The sequence below is a fragment of the Danio rerio genome, chromosome 8 (genome assembly GCF_052040795.2).
Source record: "Danio rerio strain M-AB ecotype USA chromosome 8, GRCz13ab, whole genome shotgun sequence".
NCBI classification, from domain to species: domain Eukaryota; kingdom Metazoa; phylum Chordata; class Actinopteri; order Cypriniformes; family Danionidae; genus Danio; species Danio rerio.
Genome location: NC_141028.1, coordinates 47475969 through 47498598, shown reverse-complemented (window position 1 = coordinate 47498598; position 22630 = coordinate 47475969). Strand labels below are relative to the sequence as shown.

At 35.2% G+C, this 22630-nt stretch overlaps 1 long non-coding RNA gene across 2 annotated transcripts in view; it reads right to left on the bottom strand.

Moving 5' to 3' along the window:
• LOC147842819 (uncharacterized) overlaps positions 1-22630 on the bottom strand; it is a 69482-nt gene that overhangs the window by 5615 nt on the left and 41237 nt on the right. Inside the window, exons 3-4 of one of the 2 annotated variants that reach the window (XR_015498344.1) lie at positions 20681-20850; positions 20486-20595 (exon numbers count right to left, since the gene is read on the bottom strand). This is a non-coding gene — a long non-coding RNA (uncharacterized LOC147842819). Of the gene's footprint in view, positions 1-18659; positions 20596-20680; positions 20851-22630 lie in introns of those variants that run through there. The other variant, XR_015498343.1, reaches the window with a different exon arrangement.

Here is a 22630-nt window from a genome sequence, read left to right as displayed (position 1 = left end):
TACAGTGTAGGAACTGTATATATAAATATATATATATATATATATATATATATATATATATATATATATATATATATATATATATATATATATTTAGTTGTATTTAACAGTAGTTGTAGTAATCTGAAACAAAACCCACACAAACATTGGGAGAACATGCAAACTTCACACAGAAATGCCAACTGTTCCAGCTGAGACTCGACCCAGTAATCTTGCTGTGAGGAGACCGTGCTAGCCACTGAGTCACTTTGCAGCCCCAGATCATATTATATTTTATAGATAAAATGTTAAAAGTGTGTGTGTGTCTGTCTGTGTGTGTGTGTGTGTATGTGTGTGTGTCTGTGAATGCATGTGCATGTCACTTATCTGCAAGTGTTGTAGTACTAAATGTGAACTGTGGCACAGGAAGAAGTTAGCAGAACTGAACAAAGCAAAAAGTGTTCATTCTAAATCATGCTTTGCCCTGTGACACAGAGCTCCAGAATGGACCCAATTATTTGTTTGTCTACTGACAGAACTTCAGCATGAATGATTACCTCTATACAAACTTGGGTTAGTGGCGTTCCATTTGAATGCTAACAACAACAATGCTTGTTAGCAGAGGCTCATTCATTTTCAGCGAATTACACAAGCCCACCGACAATCCAAAAAGTTTGAATATTGTTACATGTCCTTTATCATGTTAAAACAGCAGCGTCAGTTAACTAATTCCCTTGGTGGAAAGCATCATTTTGAACTGTGTATGCTCAGGTGTGAAAGAGTTTAATGAAAAATTAGCATAGCATTGCCTGTTTCGAGAGGTAATGAAATGCCTGCATGTTGTTGTTTTATACACATTTGTCAAATAAATTGTGTGAGGATTGTTGCTGAATAATTGGATCTTGTTTGGATGTCGGCTTGTTTGCAAAATGGTAAATAAGGCAAGTACCTGAATAAGACGCTTGAGTGAATTGCATAAATCTTAACAACGATATACTTAATCTGACTAATTAAATGAAGTACATTTGCAAAACAATTCATGATTAGTTTTGCTGTGTGTAAATTGAATGCTGCATCATAAAGAGCATATTATTCTTTTTCATTCATTTGCATCAAATGTATTGAAACTGTCTTAATGTCAGATAATTAACTTTGCCTGTGTAATTGCATCTATCTCATTTAGTGTAAATGAGAATGTTTTGTGGTATATACGGCAATTTTGTGTAAAGACATTACAGACTGCTCTCAACTCTTGACAGCTGTTAAATAGTATTTTCAGTTAGTTCAACTATCTGAAATGTTTTCTCTCTCTGTCACTCATCATGTGTTGTAATTTTCCTGAAGAACCCTCGGAAAAAAAAAGGTAACAGAAATGTGGTCAATAAGATGTTGTTTATTATCCTGTCACCCTGCAAATGTGCCACCGATACAGATTTGAATACATAACTGACAGGGGGATGTGATGGTTATATTTACTGTTTGTTCTTATGTACTTATTGGGGTTTTGACTACTAGATGGATGGATGGATGAACGGATAGATGGACAGACAGAAACTTGTTTACTTTAAATGTGAGTCCAGGTATTTTGAGGATGATATGTCTACATTAATCTTTATATGAAAAATCTGTTTTTATTTCAAAACACTCTAAATCAACATTACATTTTTTTAAAAGGAAAAAAAAAATCTTATTCTTGGTATGTAAACTAAAATAAATGTATTTTCTTTTCCTTTTGGAAGAACAAAAATTGTATTGTATTGTATTGTATTTTTTAGGAAATGGACATTTTATGTATGAATAGGAAAAATAAGAAGGAAGGAAAAAATGGGAAAATGAACAAAGAAAGGAAAGTAGAAAAAAATTTAAGAATTATTTTAAGAAAGAATTAAAAGAAAGAAAGGAAGGAAGGGATTCATAGAGTTTTTACTATGTATTGTCTAAAGCAGTGTTTCTCAACCACATTCCTGGAGGACCACCAGCTCTTCACATTTTTCATGGCTGCATCAGAAATTAAAAACGTCCATACTATATAGTATGCTAAAAATATGCAAGCAGAGTAGTATGTGGGTAATTCTTTACTACTGGCACTTTTATGTCCTTTGATCATATATTCAAATATATATATACACACACATTTTTTTTTGTTCAAATTCCTCTTTCTTTGTCAAACCTACTATTATATATATTTTTCATATTATTCAACCTTCTTTTAGGTGTCAAAATCCCTGTTTTCACCTTGTCGCTCACCCAAAGTTTTAAACTTGAAGGATGAAAAAAAAAAAATTATATTATTTATCTGGTATTTATTAATGTATCTTAATAAAGCACTAGTGAAATAATTTAAATATTTTGTAGTTATAAATGTGAGACTATTATCAATATTATTTTTTATACAAAATGTAGCTGTCGCACAGTATCAGTGTCATTTCCACTACAACACTGTAATGTCGCTTTAAAAAGTTTGTGTGAAAGATTATTCAGGTGGTTTCAATGAAAATGAATAGTGCCATCTGAGAACATGTTCAAGATGGAGTGAATTAATTTTTTTATCAACAACACTTAAAGAAAAATCAAGGTAAATATTGCTTGATAAGGCAATATATTTATTCTATGTCATTTTCCAACTTGCTGTACCTTCAAATATGTTTTTAAAAACCAAACAAAATTAGGGTAAATAAGAGTGTTTTGTTTACATGAAAGGCTGGTATCAATTCAAAGCTAATCAGTGTAGCTGTTTTTCATTTTTTTTCACAATAAACTGTTAAAATGTAATTTCCATCAAACACACATTTTAAATAAACACACTTTTTAAAATATTCAAAAAGTTCTCATCACACATTAAACAGTGTATTCACAATGTTTAAGTTTGTGCTCTATTCAATATACAAATTTAGTGTATTTATTTTCTAATGAAGTCGTAACTAAATTAATATTAAATTTTAGAGTGTGACAGGTGTACAATTCAGCATACAACTAATTTATTTCGTTGACAAATGTATAATTATTGTATATATTGTGGAAAGATTGGTTAAACTAGATACAGAAATGATCTTAAACAATGTTTGACTGCCATCATTTATTTCATTTTAAAATAAAAGCTGTACATTGAGATGAGGAATTGCCATTTGTTCAGTTCACGATGGAAAAAAATGTTTCTCTTCTTATCTAAGTTTGTCCTCTTACAGATCTTAAAACTAGACAAATTGTTTAAACTAATAAGGCTATGCTACTTTAATTTTTAACAAACTTTTTATACTTCATAAGGCTAAAAGTGCCTGTAGCTGAAGAATAACCCATAGAATTTGAAAAACAGTGTGAGAGAAGTATGCAGATGACATGCTAGTTCTGGCGATATTCTTAAGTGCGCATCCAATGTCTTCATCATGAATAGGAGTGAAGCGACGCAACTGAGGCAGGTAGGTCATGTGATCATCACAAAATGATGGATATAGTACATCCGAGTTCCATTAATTCTACTCACATTTATACTATTTAGAACACACATTTCTAACAGTCCAGTAGTACATTTAAATTCAAATGCAGCATGAGTAGTGGGCAATTTCGGACGCAGCCTCTGTCTTCTTAGCACACCTGATTCAGATCATCAGCTCATTAGCAGAGACTGAAAGACCTCTAATGGGTGTGACAGACAAAGAAGACATCCAAAACAGGAATGGTCGTCCAGGAAGGTGGTTGAGAAACACTGCTCTAAAGCAATCTCACTGCAATTCATCACTTTTTTATTTAGTGGATAGCTGATTTGTATTTAATGATTGAATTAGTACGGTTGAGTTTAATGACGATTGAGTTTAGAGTAGAGGAATGGGGCTGAAAGGGTGAATGTTTCATTGGACTGAACAGTCATTTTTCTTTGTCGGCACATTGGTTAATTTTGAGAAGACGGCACAAGTGAATCACACAGCAAGTTATGATAATGGTGTAAATTGTGAATCTGCAAGGCATTTCATTTACTACCCACACCATCTTTCCTTTTTTGTTATTGCAAAATGGGTCACTTTAACTGCTTAAGGTATATAATAATATAACTATATTTAACTAAATATTGGGTTACTGAAGTGCAATTCATGAGTGCAATTTTCTTCTCAGAAATCCTTTACCCAAATTCCTTATTTTAAGTATCTTCAGATCCGTAATTTTACAAGATCTAAAAATCATTCATATCTGTGCCCGACCCTAAGTAGTTTAGAAGAAATTGCAGTTAAAGATCCCAGTGCCAAATACAAAATTTTTACACTATATAACAAATTTGTTAATGCTTCCAAAGAATCTACAAATCATAATCTTCAATCTTGGATTGAAGACTTTCAAATAGATATTACAGAAAATGAATGGGAAGAAAGTTGTATTCAAGCGCAAACATTATCAATCAATACCCGTTTTAAACTAATCCAATATAATTGAATAATGAGAACATATATAACACCAGAAATGTTAAATAAATTTAATAGAAATATTCTGGACATTTGTGGAAAATGTTTGACTTACAAGGGCACACTGTTCCATTGTGTTTGGCAATGTGAGCACTTGCAATTCTTCTGGAAAGAAATAATTGGTGTAATCTCTAAAACTATTGGTAAAGAAATCCCTGTTTGCCCTAAAATCTGTATCCTTGGTCTTTTCCCACCTGCCTTATTGCTGAAGTCATATGAACAGAAGTTTATAAATCTGTGTCTATTACATGCGAAGCGCCTGATTGCCATTCACTGGAAAAGTACTACATCTTTGTCACTCTGGATTAAGGAAATGTCTTCGTGTATAGCAATGGAAAGGTTGACTTATTCAATCAAACAAAAATTGCACATATTCTACAAGATTTGGGACTTCTTCCTTCATTTTTTAAATAAGAGTGGACTGACCGTTTAGTAATCCCAAACAATGTGACTGTTAAAATACACTGTGTTTGTAATGACTAACTTTAATATACTTTTCACTTTCACTGGAATGTATGTTGAAATGTCAATGTTTTAATGCTATTTATTTTTTATATATTTTTAATTTTTAAGAAAATTGCCCTTTTTATTTTTATTATAATTTTATCTTATTTTAGTTAATCTTTATTTTCTATTTATTTGTTTTTGTATTACTTTCCTCGCATGAGAATGCATGTTTTTTATTCTACTCTTTTTTTTATTCTTTTTTTTTATTTGAACATCGGGATGGGGCGGGAGTTCTTTGATTGGTATTTGGTTACTAATACAGTATGAATGTATCACATTTTTCTGAAACAATAAAAGTGTTAAAAAAAAAATTAAAAAAGAAATAATTTACCCAATCTGAACTCTGTTTCAACAGTAGTTGGATACAGTATATACTGCATGCAGGTGTGAATTTAAACACTGAAAATTGAATAAATACTTAGTTTAATTTGTTTAGGGTCACCTAACACATTTGATTTTAATGTTGATTTAACCCTTCGAATCGCTTTTACCTAATGTATTTAGATTGATGAAGAAAGCTGTGTAAAACGATGTCAAATATGACTATTGATGGGCCAATTTTCCACCTGGAGCACTGAAATGCAGAAACTTCCAAGGGTGCAATAAGACATGTGGCTTTCTGAAATGTACTTTTATGCTGTAACAGCACAGAAGTCTTGCTAACTCAAACTTTATGCCTTCCTTGTCATTTCAGGCTTGCATTTTTCCCCCTCAGTCAGCCATTTCGAACAGACTCATTAATGTAATGGAGTCATACATTTCTTAAACATTTGAAAGATATATGTTTTGATCTTTTTAGCAATAACTCAACATTGCCTACAATCGATTAATTAATATACTTACAGAGCCAAAGGTTGAATCACTGATACTATGAATTGTTTCACATCATGTGGGCCCTTGCAAATCATGCAAATTTCAATAGGCTTCATAAATCCATTGGTAGAGGTTTTCCATCAGTATAAATGCAGAGTATTCATTAGATGATTTTTTTTTTCTGCAAAACTCACTGTAGGAACAAATCAAAGACCTGTTTCTTAATAAGCATAGCATGCACAAATAGGAGAAAAACAACCTGACAAAAATAAATTTAGAGTTTAATGCTTTTAAAGTAAATACTTTACATTCTGCACTATTAACAAAAGTATCCAGATCTGATTCAAAACACAGAGGTAGATGAAGAACACAAATCAAGGACTTGACTAAAAAGTTTATTTGAAATATTTCTGCAGTAAATAAGAATTAAAGACTTATTTTTTTAATCTTGCTTAGAGAAAGGTACAAGTATATGCAGGATGACGTGGATACCCAGCCTGATCTCACAAGAAAACATAGGTATTTTAGGTTTTGGCAGATTAGTGGCTAATTCGTACAAATTCAGTTTAGTCATACAAAAATGTACGATTTTAAAAAGAACCCAAACCGTCATTGGGTGATGAGCAAATCGTAATAAATTGTACAAATTAGATCGTATGAATTCGTACGAATTAGCCACTAAATCAAAAAGTTATGTACTGCTGTGAGATTGCCTTGGAATAACGCACTGATAAATATATCTCTACACACAAACAAAAGTAAAGTACAATAGCTAAATGCATATTATTATTGTACAATAATGTACAAATTCCCAGAGATGGGATGCGGCTGGAAGGGCATCCGCTGCGTAAAAACTTGCTGGATAAGTTGGCGGTTCGTTCCGCTTTGGCGACCCCGGATTAATAAAGGGACTAAGCTGACAAGAAAATGAATACTTGCTTTTGAGGAATAAACTATCCATTTTGAGCATGTGACGCGCTTTTGCAGGTTATGAGCTAGGTTTTGCAGTTTGTAGTAATTGTTTTGAGAAATGCATTAACTGTTGTGCAAAAATGCACTAGTGTTGTGAGAAACGCACCAAAGCGACTGAGAAAAACTGTAAGTAAACTGTCATAATGAAAACATGACAAAGCCATTTGACTACATTGTTCATAAAAAATGGTGTCAGGACTTTTCTTCTTGATGACACTGACACTTTCATTGACATGAATGCTTGCTTTTGAGGAATGAGCTCTCCATTTTGAGCAAGTGACACGCTTTTGCAGGTAATCAACTAGGTTTTGCAGTTTGTCCTGTTTTGAGAAATGAATTAACTCTTGTGCAAATTTAAACAGTGTTATGAGAAATGCACCAAACCCACTGAAAAAAAAAAAAAAAAAAACTGTAAAATGTCATTTCTGGTTAATGATGTCAGATTTTGCCAGTATTTTAATAGATGTGTCAACTGTCCTTTTCGGAAAAATTCTGGAATATCCTTGCCTGTGTGAACAGTGCATTTTTGAAGTATTTTTGATTTACTGTGTGAGAGAGGCTATCGTCTTCCACTGTAATTTTTGTTTCCTTCTATAATATTCTTGTACTAAAATATCTAAGAAAATTATTAAGGTTTGAAACTACTTGTGGGTTGAGGGGTTAACTATTTAACTACCTTACTATAATATTAATTAGCAGCAAATTAGAAGTTCATTGAAGAGTTCATTAATCAAATGTCATAGTTAGCCTATGGATTGTTAAGAGCGAGATAATTAAACTAAAATAAAGTGTGATTTAGCTATTCATTAATTTTATATTAGTATGTACAAACCACAAGACCAAGCAATAACTGGACTTTTATATTAGTCCCAGTTACCATGTAGACTAAATATGTTTCTTTTTTCATGCCGATTTTTTCTGAGCTAATCAAAAGCTTTAAGCATTAACTAATATCAAGCAAGGCACTTTTCAGAAATCTTTTCAAACAGGATTAATGTTTTTTAAGAGAAAGAAGTGTTATATTACAGTGTGTGAAAACCCTTCGCATTTTAGAATGCATGCTGTATAAATACAGTTATGCTGATGGACATCCAAGGCCACATTCACCCCAACACATGCATAGTGTCAGAGCAGTTCTCTGGTAAGCTGTCTAGCAGGGTACCGGTGATGAACTGCCTGGATTTGAGAACATACTCCTGACTGCCTGAGGCACAGTATTGCATCAGAATTTCAGCCAAGGATATGTACACAGTACACACACACACATACACATACAGAGATATACGCACAAGCACATCGCGAGCGCTCCCTAAAAAGCTGCAGTCTACCTGTGCTTTGCATTCGTGGTGCGGGATGTGGAAAGGGCAGCGGCAGGCACATAAATCATCAACTCAATAAACCGCCAGTACTGTCTCGTGAAACCAGTCATTTTTCTGCATTGCACAAACACAAACATTAACACACACATATACACGTACAGAGTCAGCTGGGTCATGGGGAACATTTAGGTTTTGTATCAGATATATTCACACATGGAGATGTCTCAGACTGAGCTCGTATGTAGTGATTGATCTGAATAGTGATTGGACTAGCTTTAATATGAGTTGATATTGCATTATACAGCTTATACTGCATATATTTTACTAAATTATATTTGTAAATCTTTTATATAAATTTTCAATTATTATCTTCAATCGAATATACATTGTGTTAGATTCAGACAGATCAGCTTATAGCATTGTGTATTACATGCAAAACAATTTGAAATGGACTTTACCTGTTTGTATAGTTAAAGTCATTATTGCAATATGCAAAATTTCAATAAAGATGCATTATAAGATACACTTTTTTTATTTGATTTACTATTATTATTATTTGTATTTTATTTTATTTTTGCAAAATACAGTATTTGTTTGCAAACACAACCAAAAGATAACTTGTAGAAGTCTTTTTTTTTTACCTCTCCTAGTTTCAAATTAACAGTGCGATATATATATATATATATATATATATATACATATATATATATATATATATATATATATATATATATATATATATATATATATATATATATATATATATGTATATATAGTTAAAGTCATAATTATTTGCCCCCCTTTGATTTTTTTTTTCTTTTTTAAATATTTCCCAAATGATGTGTATCAGAGCAAAGAAAATTTTCACAGTATGTCTGATAATATTTTTTTTCTTCTGGAGAAAGTCTTAATAAAAGCAGTTTTTATTTTTTTTAAAACACCATAGGCTAATAATAGACACACAAAAAAAGTTTAAAGAGGCTAATCATTTTGTTCTTAAAATTATTAGCCCCTTTAAGCTAATTTTTTTTTCTTTCAATAGTCTACAGAACAAATCAGCGTTATACATTAGCTTGCCTAATTACCCTAACTTGCCTAGTTAACCTAATTAACTTTGTTAAGCCATTAAATGTCACTTTAAGCTGTATAGAAATGTCTTGAAGTGTTGGGTGTAAAAGTTTTAACAGGATGAATGATTGCAATTGTTAATTAGTTTTATGATCATATTTTTTATTTAGTACTCTACTTCAGAAGCTACAGAAAACATTTACATTTTTAATGAGGTAACATCATTTACAATGACCATGTGCCTTTAAAAACATATTTAAGCACTAAAGTTTATCTTTCACTCAAAAAATTACTTTTGTTGCTTGTTCAAACTACTTATTTAAGATGAGTTAAAACAACACAATTCTTAAAGATTTTTGGCACAACTTAAATGTTTTATGTTCAATCCACATCTATTTGTAAAATAAAAATAAGTTAACATAGTCAATTTGTGTTTTTAGGACAACCGGAAGGATTTTTTTTATTTGTTTATTTTTTTTTTTTACGTTTTTATAGTATTAAGTGAATTAACCCTTTAATTATGTATGTTGCACCTCAAATCACTCACTTATACAATGGCCTGAAAATACTTAGTGTATTCATCTTGTCTGTTTTGTTGTAATTCATGTAAGATGTATTTGGATTGTTTCAAGAATTATCAAAGACAAAGATACCTGCAATGGATCGAAAGTAGACAGCAATCCTTCCATCCCATTGGCTATTTTGATTACTTTTTTTAATTTTCCTCATCTTTAATAAGAATTATGCATTGCTTTTCAGCAAACTAGCAATGTAAATAGACGTAAAGAGTAACACAGACCATATATCAGTGACATTTAATGTAGATCAGACAATAGTTTCAGGCATTTCTAGTGATGACTGGAATTACTTTATTATTTGAACATGATTTGATGCTTTATAGAGTTTGCATATGTTATGTACATATCGCCAAACCGTTTTCCACTGTGACATAAAGGTTAATAAGAGATAATGCATACACATAAATAGTTTTATTCAAGATCATTTGCTGGGGAACCTCACTTTCGAGGAGGTTAAAACATTAGTCCCAGGCATTTATTTTAACTGAAGTCCAATTAATAGGAGGTAATCAAGCGTTTAATTAAAAACCCAATTTTGCGCCACCTTGAATCATCTAGTGGATGTGTTTTTTTCCCCACCTCATTTTGACTGAGCATGGCAATGAGTAGGTTTCAGTCCTTCCACATAAATTATTCATTTTGACTGTCTCCAGAAAGGCCTGGAGTTAAATTTGGCTTGATCTGTAGGTAATTTGTTCCACTAGCAAAAACCCACTTCCGCCTTAATCTCTCCAAAACAACACAAAATATGTTCGCTTTCTCTGTTAAATGATATTCATACTTCATTAGTATGATAATACCTGCTAATTGTAAATCAAACAGTGTAAATTGGGAGTTTAAGAAGTGTGAGTAGCAAAACTGGGCACATTACCTAATGACTAGAGTCATCTAGCGATTATGTTTAGCGTTTGCACAGATCCTATAGAAAATATGTGTCTGCTGTGACATAAAAAAAAAAATGGTATTGTATTTCTACTTGTGTTTTTGCAACAGTCTGAAAGTAAAATAGCGTGTCCCTAAACACTATACAGCATGTTCAGTTTTAGAAAAACACACAGGCATGTATCTGTATCTGTAGTACAGAGCAGTTTATCTGCCATTATCTAAGGCCTTACTCAAACTAGGTACAGTTGCCTCGAACCGGCCCAAAGCATGCTTGTCCCCCCTCCCGTCTCCCCCGACGACCCGCACTCACACCACAATCGGGCCTCGGCACGCTTACGTCATCGCTGCTGCGCTGTTCAGTGAGAAGCGCTCTCATTCAGCAGCACAGTAAAGATTTCTCTAGTTATATCGTTTCAGTTCTTTATATGCAGTGACATGCAGTCAGATATTTCGCCGAACAGTTCCGCCACTTTTGGCGCTCATAAACAATCATAAAGCTCTCGTGCTGCAGGAATGAGGAGGTCTGCTGAAGGTGCGCAGCTGTCGTGCAGTGAGGAGTTTGCGTCTTTAATAAACTACGGCAGTTTGCGTTCACTGAACAGTAAAAATGACTAATAAATCCATATGAAACGGTCCCTTAAAAGTCACGTCTCGCTTTCAGTTTCGGGCTTTGGCACGTTTTACACTCACACAACAAACGTACCGCGCCAAAGTCCAAGTGAACCGGGTTCAGACCCACCTCTTCCAACCGGGCCAGGGCCGGCCAAGTGAACCGTGCTTGAGCCTGATTCAGCGCATTCACACTTCTCAAATGATCTGGGAAATGGGCCTGGGCACAGTACGGATGGTATATTGTGAGTAGGCCCTTAAATATTGTATAGGCATTTGTGTCTACTAGTGTATACTTGTGTGTTTGCAACAGGTTCGAAGTGAAATAGCAGCAAAATCTTCTGAGTAAAATTGACTAATTTTAGAGAGTATTTGGTCCCTCTCTAAACTGAGTTAAAGTTACTCAGAAGGAGAGTCAATAGCTGTATTTCAATTAAAAGAACACAGAGAACGAACTTGCGTTCTCGTGGAGAATGGTCTTGCCAGATTACCTTGGAGGAACGAACTCAGGAGACTGAGAACACAGAACATGTCCTGTGAGAAATGAGATGCTGTATTCCTTAAGATGGTCACATGAAAAATTATTTAAACATTACAGCATTCATACAATAATTTATTGTTTATTGTACAGTGGCTCTGAACCTTAAAAAAAACTCTTACCCCCGGTTTCACAAACAAGGTTTAAGGCTAGTCGAGATTAAATTGCATGTTTGAGCTGTATGAACTCAAAACAACTTGCGGTGAGATGTCTTAAAATATGTCAGTGTCATATTTTATCACCAGGTGTACACCAGTAGTATATTTTTCTGAGGCCATTTTTATAAATGTGGCTTAAATAGCCTAATTTAACTAAGGCCTAGTCCTGGCTTAATCTAAGCCCTGTTTGTGAAACTGGGCCTTAAAGTGCCAGTGGTAAGCACGTTGCATTATGACGCCACCGACCCGAGTTCAAACCTGACCTGAGTATTTTTTTTTCTTCATTTTTAGTGTTCAGACATATAATACTGTTTGGGTTACTCATGTATGTGTAAATATTTAATTTTTTTGTGTGACCACCGTTGCAAAGGACTGGATATCTATAAAGAATTTTGCACAGAATATAAATTCAGATATTGCAGGAAAGGACATTGTGATGTTTTAAGGAATAGTGTTGGAGATTTGGCTACCCTTTAATGTTCTCATATTTATGAAAAACATTTGAAGTTCTAAAGCAGCTGTGTCCTTGAAAAAAGACTTGGTAGTGTCATTAGAAACTGAATTGGAAATGATGTTATTGTAATATAGTCAGTCATGAACTGAGGTGGGCTGGTCTAAGGCTTGAAACTCTAGGGCTGAAAAGGAGTCTCACTCCGGCCCTGGAAGGGTTAGTAATGAACATTTATACACAGGTATTTATAAGCTTAAAGCATCTGTTTTGTGAGAAGTGCTTCTCATATGATATGTGAACGACCCGTACAGCTTTACTTTGACATTTCCTCATCCGAAAATGACATTGACTGAAACTTTCTGTCATACACACCACGGCCACCAATTGGTACCCTCTTGGCAGTGGAAATGCAAGCCTGATAAAGGTGACCTGTACTATACTGTACCACTTAGTGGAAACAGGCCATAAAATCCTGGTGAAAAACAGGCCAATCTGAACAAAGCACAAACTGTGATGTTGCATACAGAAGTATAACACAGATTATTATGATTTTTTATGTATGTGTGGGACTGGATGGCCTTGAAAACTGGACATGCTTTAAGAACAGTAGAAAGCAGGCAGCCATGCATCGTCAGGCAGTAAAGTTATCTAATCTAATTACAGCTCGTCAGAATGCCAAATTCAGGAAAGATGGGTTATAAATCTATCCAATGCCACCCTAAAGAGGCATAAAGTCTGTTTGACTGTATCTATTGTTAGTTTAACTTGTACATTGTGAATTCTGCTGCATACTTTCAAAATGAGGCAACATACACATTTAAATTGCTGAATTAGTGTTAATGCATGTTATAAATAAGTGTATTTTGAATTGATTCCCCGCTTAAATTGTTGTCATTTGACATGGCATCCGTTTAGTTTGTTTAAACATTATTTGACAGATTAAGTATGATTACTGTACATGTATGCATTTCAGAGTACATCATGTTGTATGAGCATCAGAGACATAAATCAATATTAGCAACGTCTAAGAATACCCAGGAATATATTAGAACTCCAGGTTTTTTTATGAGCAGTGTGAGGTGATTATAGATGCCTCAAAAATCTATTTATCCAGGGTTTACGATGACCCAGTGTTAACAAAAATGATTCATCACCAGAAGAGAAAAAAAAATGAATAATAGTTTCTAAGAAAATCTACTCTCCCTTGTAGAATTTATTTGAGAAAATTACCAGAAGGTTAAAATTTCAAGAATCAAATCTTCAGATGAATAGTCAGAATTAAAGAGGTAGAAGAGAGCTGATTGCATGAAAACACCTTCACCTTAAACCCCCGAGATAGTTTCATGCCTTACCAAAAGCCGAGAAGCTTTGTTGAGGACAGATACAACATTGTTAGTTTGAGGGAGGTATGAGTGCTTAAAACAGCACATGAGGAGTGAAGGAATACATACTAATGCATTTCCTTTGCACTTAACCTTTATGTAACAGAACAAATGGAGCACTACAGGTACTGGAATGTTCCACAAATAGTACCAAAACGCATCTGGGGAGGCCTATATATGACAGAATTTTAAGCTAAAACTAAACAAGCAAATTATAAAGTCTATGTTCCTTTTGGGGCGACGCAGTGGCGGAGTAGGTAGTGCTGTCGAATCACAACAAGAAGGTTGCTGGGTCACTGGTTCGAGCCTCGGCTGGGTCAGTTGGCGTTTCTGTGTGGAGTTTGCATGTTCTCCCTGTGTTCGCGTGGGTTTCTTAAGGGTGCTCCGGTTTCCCCCAGAGTCCAAAGACATGCGGTGCAGGTGAATTGGGTAGGCTAAATTGTCCGTAGTGTATGAGTGTGAAAAGTGTGTGTGTGGATGTTTCCCAGAGATGGGTAGCGGCTGGAAGGCCATCCGCTGCATAAAAAGGTTCTGGATAAGTTGGAGGTTCAGTCCGCTGTGGCAACCCCTGATTAATAAAGGGACCAAGCCGACAAGAAAATGAATGAATGTTCCTTTTAGAGGCATTAAACTTCAAACTGATTTTTTGTTTTATTTCAAATGTAAAATAATTATTTAGGGAAATGCATGAAGTCATTTGGAAATGTATTAGATGTTCGGCCTAGATCAGTGGTTCTGATCAGCGGATCTTCCAACCACCTCATCTGCGTACTTAGCATGCTCCTCTTTTTTAACCCGATTAACCAGACCTATAAAAGAGAGCTCCATGAAGGAAGTGTGTTCTAATTGACATGTTTCCTTCTTGCACATGAGAAATCGGCTAAACTTTTACTTCTTTACTTTAAGTTTACTTTATTTAAGTATACAGAATTGCACTACACATTTTGAAGTGTTTTCAGATGACACATACCCGGTTGTTATGTGTGACGTCATGAGTAGCGGCTTCCGGTTCCAAACACTCTATCAAACAATATAGGAAGACTCAAGGAATGGTAATAATAAATGTTTACAAAGCGATGTAATAATTTCAAAAATTGCGATCACAATATATATATATCCATACCTAATATTTGATGGCAAGAAAGTGATTTTTTTGTATAAATTGTTAAAATATTGTTGTCTGTGATAGAGCAAGTCCAAAGACTGTTGTGTACACCATGATTTTATATAAAATTCACTTCAATGTGTGATTAAAAAGTGGTCATAAACGAGTATTTTCTCAAATCAAATGAACAGCTGCTCGGACCCAGAAGCAATATTCCATACGTCACAACACAACAAGCAGATTACATAAGTGTTTACAAATGCCACACAATTTAATAGACTTTAGACTGAGCATGCTTCTTTTGAACTGGAATAGATTCATGGCAGAATGTCCTGTGATGTCCAATTCACGGCCGAGGGGTGTCAAGGACCAGGACTAAGAACTGCTGGCCTAGATGTGCACAAGTTCTTGTCAACCAAAGCAATGATGGACTACAGGACAATATGTGCAGGCATGTCTTATTACTAAATGACATCCCCAAAAATTGACCTGGCATGCATAACACAATATGCAAGTTCAACAAAGGTATGTCTTATACTGCTTTAAAATATTGTGCTAGTGTTTCATACTAAGGATGTCATGGTGGTGCAGTGGGTAGCATGATTGCCTTACTGCAATAAGGTCACTGGTTCAAGCCTCGGCTGGGTCAGAGTTTGCACGTTCTCCCTGTGTTCGTGTGGGTTTCCTTCTGGCGCAGTTTCCCCTACAGTCTAAAGACATGCACTATCGGTGAATTGAATAAGTTGGTTGTAGTGTATGTGAGTGAGTGTATGGGTGTTTCCCAGTGTTGGGTTGTGGCTGGAAGGGCATCCTCTGCGTAAAACATGTGCTGGATAAGTGGCGGTTCATTTTGCTGTGGCAACCCCTGATTAATAAAGGGACTAAACCGAAAATAAAATAAATGAATGAATGAATGAATGAATGAATGAATGTTTCATAATATGTCATGAATTTGCCCAGTCAGCATGCACTTACGTCACTGTTGTTCCTGCTCTGCTCTGATCTAGGGGTTAATCTAATTCCCCCAAAATGCATGCTTATAACCAAAAGCATTCAAAATTTCTGCAATGTGAAACATCAGAAAGCATTGACTTCAGTCAATCCAGTGCAAAAGCCCTTAATGTCAAAGGGGAAGTTCACCCAAAAATGTCAAATCTGAAATAATTTAATCCCCCTACAATTGTTCCAAGTCTGTATTATGCCTCGTTTCCAGTGAGGGCTATGATACACTTTAGTACAGTACATTATGGTTTACTACAGTTCATCCTGATCAGGACTGAATTATTGCCAACAATTTACCATTGATTGCTCATAGGCGATTCGTAACTTTATTTTATTATTTTTTATTTAGTGGCTAATTCATTCTAATTTGAATAATCTCTTGGGTACATTTTAGTATGATTTGCTTATATGCCAATGAGCAGTAGGTTAAGAGTGGGGTTTGGGAGTACACCTCTCTTTAGAAGTTGTATATTTTCATAAGAATAAAATATCTTATTTTTATGAATTAGCACATTTTCTGGCAATAAGTAAAACAGTGAAGTTTCCAGTTAAGCCTTTGAGATTGGGCTATCAGATCTTGATCATGCTTTTTGGCATGTGGCTGTTTGTTACAAGAAGAAAACAATTGATTGAGCTTGGGTCGGCCATGGGTCATTGTTGCGCACCGTCATTGTATTATGCTGTCAGGTTTTGGCAGTGTGATAAAAAATAGCAATTATCAGTCTAGTCTAGTGCCAGGCTTTTGGTACCATGTAACTTTTTGGTTAAAACATTAAATATTCAAAAAAACTGATAAAATAAAACAAAGAAACTGTAATTTTTAACAACTCGAGAATGTGTAAATGGTGAATACATTTTCATTTGTGGGTGAACAATCCTTTTAACCACTGAGAGCTAAATTATACACTAACAGTAGCTGAGAACTAACAAAAGTAAAATGTTTCAACTGGTAGTTGAAGAAATATATCATAATTGTGAACTGCATATTAATTTTGAATAATTGAAATTCACCCAGCATGCACAAACTCCATACAAAAACTCCAACTGACCCAGCCGAGGCTTGAACCAGCAACCTTCTTGCTTTAAGGCAAACGTGCTATCCAGTGCGCCACCTTGCAGCCTTAGAAATCATTATAAATATAATTCTTTATTTGAAAGTTTTAAATAAATTTACTGGGCTTTTTCTGCAATAAAGGAATATAAACAGGTCCTTGGTAATCATTTAATATGTCGTACAGTTTTAAATGACTATTTATTTTGCAATGATGGAATATAAATGGGTGTTTTTTTTCTATTTCAGTTTAATTAATAAACCTAAAACATTTTCAAGCTGTGGCATGTGTAAGTGTACATTTTAAATACTGTAATATAAATGGTATAATATTGTACTACAGAATGGTAAAGCACTATAATGTGTCTATATAAATATTTATTTATGTGGGAGTTATGAGTAGAAAACTTTTATTTAGTAGTGCATTAACATTAAATAGTCATGCATTTCGCCAATATAAACACATTTTAGATGTGTGAAGTAATAAAGTTATTAAGACAAGATTAGAAATGACTATCAGTAGGGGTGTCAAAATTAATTGTTTCTTAGGTGCACCGCGATGCAGACGCGGACAATTCGGTATATCGGTTCAGTAATAATCATAACCGGTTATTACTAACGTCATTTACCTCATATGCGCGAGGGAGGCGATCGCGAGTATTTACAACGCTCTAACTACTTAAAACTCATAAACTGTGCACAATTTCACTGTGTGTTTGCTGGATTAGTCTTTCAGACATATACAACAAAAGCCCCTATTTCACTGAGATCGAGAGAATGAAAGTAACGTTACTTCATTTCTTTCTCTCTCTCTCTCTCTCACACACACACACACACACACAGTGGCCTATTTGACCTGCTGGCGTGGCTTTTCTTCTCCTCTCGGCTGTTTTACAGCGTTACTTCTGGATAAAGAAATGAGCGCGTGTCTGCAGAGTTTTCTCCACCGTGTCTATCATACATCAGCTGTGAGATCGCCGCTGCCGCCTGCCGCTCAGTGTCACTCATCTGTGAAGAGCGCAGCGCGCAAGAGCCAATCGCAACCGTTTCTGTTGAGGGTGTGACCAATCAAAGAGGTGTAAGAGAACTAGACAAGGATGAGAAATTGAGTTATATATGTATATTTGTTTATATTATTTGCTAAATGCTCGTTTTGTGTAAAGGTACAGTTTATATAGCTGACTGTTTATATTAAATGACAAAATTGTATGACAAATAATATATAAATATAAATATACTCATACATTTTAATACAAGAACTGCTGCTGTGAAGAAAATATAAAACTGTGTATGAATAGCACCGTCAATGCACTGTGATGCACCGAAATATCGAATTGAACCGAATCGATAGCATGATAATCGTAACCGAACCGAACCGTGAGACTAGTGTAGGTTCACAGCTCTAACTATCAGCTATTATTTTAAATAAAATCCTGGCCACGACCCAATCTTTTTATATTAGGAGTTTACAGGCTAACTCATGACAGTATAGATACATAGGTATCTATACTGAGTATAGATACATAGGTAGTTTTTTTTGTCTGTCGTACAGTACCTTAGTTTGTAAACCGTATTTTGGCATATTTCCGTCTTTGACCCACTGTCAAGTGCGTGTGCACGAGAATGCACATGCTCAAATGCGCATGAGCGGCTGACATTGCATCGATATAAATGCGCATGCGCGGCCAAGTTTGCATCGGTCTGAGACTGCATCGTGTCTGCAGCCAGACTCTGTTGGATTGATTTGATGTCAATTGACTAGCTTGATCTCAAAACAAATTTGCATGGAGTAAAAAAACAAAGCACTGTCCTTTTATTGATTTTTGACAGAATGGTAAATGTCAATTTGATGTCATTTTTACATCAGAAAGTTTACACACATTGTAGGTATTAAAATGACCTAGTATAAATTTGGAATATAAGTTATTGTTGGTGGTCTAAAGGGCATCAATGTGCTGAGGACAAATGAACAATGTTTTGACAGAAAAAAAAATTATTTGCATTTTTGGCATGTTTGTTTGACATTTGTTGATGTCAAAACAAAACAAATTGTTTTGACATCAAGGTGCCCACTGGGCATGGATTTCCTTTGATGGATCCCTTATGTAAACAATACCATACAGCACACTTGCTCATACTCACCATTTCATGAGTGAAACTGAATGACACTTTATATATCCTCACACTCTCACTTTCCGGCCTGTCATGTCCACTGTTAGCCATTGTACAGCAGGGGAAGTCAATGAAAAAGGGCTGCACTTTCAGGTTCAGCTCAGGGAAGAACACGAGTCCCTTCAGTCCTGCTCTACTGCTGACTTTTAAGTTTCATAAGGCTCTGGTCTATTCACAAACTTTGCACAGGATGTGTTTGGCTGCAAAGAACTGTGTAAATCCAGATACAGGGGACTGATTGCTTAAAGCCAGACTTGGACAGTTGTGTGTCTGGGCACAGCGACTTTACATCACTTCATCATTGACTGAATAACAGACATCAAAAAAATAAAATAATGAGTGTTTCCTACACATGCATGTTCAGTTATTAAAGACCTGGCTAACTTTGTCTTTTTTTTTTTTCAAATAGAAGTTTAGTAATAACAGCTCTAATGAAGCAATCAAAAAATCAGTTCATTAATTAAAAAAGAATAACTGTAAATAAAGATTTATTTATGCTAAATATGTAACAGCTATAGGACAAAATAAATAAATGAATAAATAAATAGTGAATGAACGAAGAGCGACGCATTGGACAGTAGGTAGTTGCCTTACAGCAAGAAGGTTGCTGATTCGAGCCTCGACTGGGTCTGTTGGCATTTCTGTGTGAAGTTTGCATGTTCTCCCCGTGTTCGCGTGGGTTTCCTCCAGGTGCTCCAGCTTCCCCCACAAGTCCAAAGACAGGCGGTACAGGTAAATTCGGTGAGCTAAAATTGTCCATAGTGTATGTGTGTGAATGAGAGTGTATTGGTGTTTTCCAGTGATGGGTTGCAGCTGGAAGGGCATTCACTGCGTAAAAAATATGTTGGATAAGTTAGCGGTTCATTCCGCTGTGGCAACCCCAGATTAATAAAGGGACTAAGCCGAAACGAAAATGAATGAATGAATGAATTAACAAATGCTTATGCAATGTAAAAAAAAAATGCTGGGTTCTACATAATTCCTTCATGTTGTCCAAACACAAATCGATTAAGCTAACTTAATCGTTTTTGCAAATTTAAGAGGACTAAACATAAAACAATTAAGTTGCATAAAAAATACTAAGGAATTGTGTTGTTTTAACCGATTTTAAATAAGTAGCTTGAAAAAAAGGGAGAAAAAGAGAGTTCAGTTAAGCGGCAGTTCAGTGGGCACAAATGCCTTGTTGATGCCAGAGGTCTGAGGAGAATGGCCAGACTGGTTTGAGCTGATAGAAAAGCAACAGTAACTCAAATAACCACATGCTACAACTGAGGTATGCAGAAGAGCATCTCTGTTTACAAAACACGTCAAACCTTGAGGCGGATGGGCTACAGCAGCAGAAGACCACACCAGGTACCACTCCTGTCAGCTTAGAACAGGAAACTGAAGCTACAATTTGCACAGGCTCACCAAAATTGCACAACAGAAGATTGGAAAAACGTTACCTGGTCTGACGAGCTTCAATTTCTGCCGCAACATTTGGATGGTAGGGTTAGAATTTGGCGTCAACAACATGAAAGCATGGATCCATCCTGCCTTGTATTAACAGTTCATGCTGGTGGTAGGTGTGGGGGATATTTTCTTGGCACACTTTTCGTCCATTAGTACCATTTGAAAATTGTGTCAGTGCCACAGCCTACCTTCGTATTGTTGCTGATCATGTCCATCCCTTTATGACCGCAGTGCACCATCTTCTGATGGCTACTCACAGCTACACCATGTTATAGAGTGTGAATCATCCCAGACTGAGTTCACTGTACCCAAATGGCCTCCAGAGTCACCAGATCTTAATCCAATAGCATAGACAATTCTATAGAATTAAAAAAAAAAAAAAAAACATGTTTTACAGAATTATCTGTTGTGTGTTGTCTTAGACCCGATTCATGGCCAAGAATTAGGTTTATTAATTCTGTCCTCCTTGACATCTCTCATCTCTCTTTTAAGCTTCATGCAAAAAAAGCTATCAGGAGTATGCTTAGTCTAAAAAAGATCACCATCATATTATTTAAACTTTGTTTTGTCAACTTGCAAAACTCACTATGTGCCGACACCTCCGCATAAAAGGCTATTATGCCGGCTTCACAACGCATGAGTAAGCAGCGCGGCTATATTTTTGGCATCCATATTTACAAACGGGACTGCTCTGGGAGTAGAGCAGCATGTCAGTGTCAAGCAGGAGAGGTGTATGCGAAGGGCGCACGGGTATTTTTTTTTTTTCTGCGCACATGCTCAGTTTGCTTTTTGATTAAACTACATATTTTTTTTAAGTGATACTTGGTGAAAAAAGTTTGAGAAACACTGCTATAGAGCAGGGGTTCCCAAACTTTTCAGCCAGCGACCCCCAAAATAACAATGCTAGTGACTCGCGACCCCCAATATCCTCTGAGGTGGTTATAAATACAGAAACCTTGCATGCAGTGACGCAGAAACACCAATTAAATTTGTGTCAGTGCTTTAAATGTGCCAGAAAGTATAACCTGACGTTATAAAATCAAAATGCATCTGACGCTATTGCTGCCTTTAATATAACGTAATTACCCCAGGGGTCGCAATCCAATAGAACTAGTAACTATAAGCTACTATAGTAACTATATAGTATGTAGTAACTATAAACGACTATTTTTATTTTCAGTATAGTTATAGATAAAATATGTTAATTCTTCCTCGGGGGGTCCCGACCCCCACTTTGAGAAACACTGCTATAAAGCACCTTTGGGTTGTGATGGAACGGAAGATTTGCATCATGGATGTGCAGCCGACAAATCTGTAGCAACAGCGTGATGCTATCATGTCAATATGGAGCAAAATCTCTGAGGAATATTTCCAGCACCTTATTGAATTTATGCCGCAAAGGATTAAGGCAGTTCTGAAGGCAAGGGGGAGTCCAACTCGCTACTAGTAGTGTACCTAAATAAGTGGCCGGTAAAATAAACAACACATTTTGCCAAACTTAACTAATAAAAAAAAGCCATATTAATTATTTGATGAATTTCAGTCAACTGAAGCAATTAACTAAATAAATTAATCAAATAATTATTTGTGCTGTAAAGACACTAAAGTAAACTGTAGGACACTAAACCCTAAACAACATAATTTGAATGTACATACATTTACAAGTGAGGAAAATAAGAAGTGTTTCAAATCATCAGAGAGCAGCAGTATATGAATGCTGTCAAGTCTAAATTAAATGATAAGCATACATTAGTTTATTTTTTTATTAGTGACTGCTGAATTGTACGGATATTTAAGTACAGTTGAAGTCAGAATTATTAGCCCCACTGTATTATTAGCGCCCCTGTTTATTCTTTTCCCTAATTTCTGTTTAATGGAGGGAAGATTGTTTCAGCACATTTCTAAGCATAATAGTTTTAAAAACTTATTTCTAATAACAGATTTATTTTGTCTTTGTCATGATGACAGTAAATAATATTTTACTTGATATTTTTCAAGACACTTCTATACAGCTTAAAGTGAGATTTAAAGGCTTAACTATGTTAATAAGTTGAACTAGGCAGGTTAGAGTAATTAGGCAAGTTATTGTATAACGATGGTTTGTTCTGTGGACTATTGAAAGAAAAAAAATAGCTTAA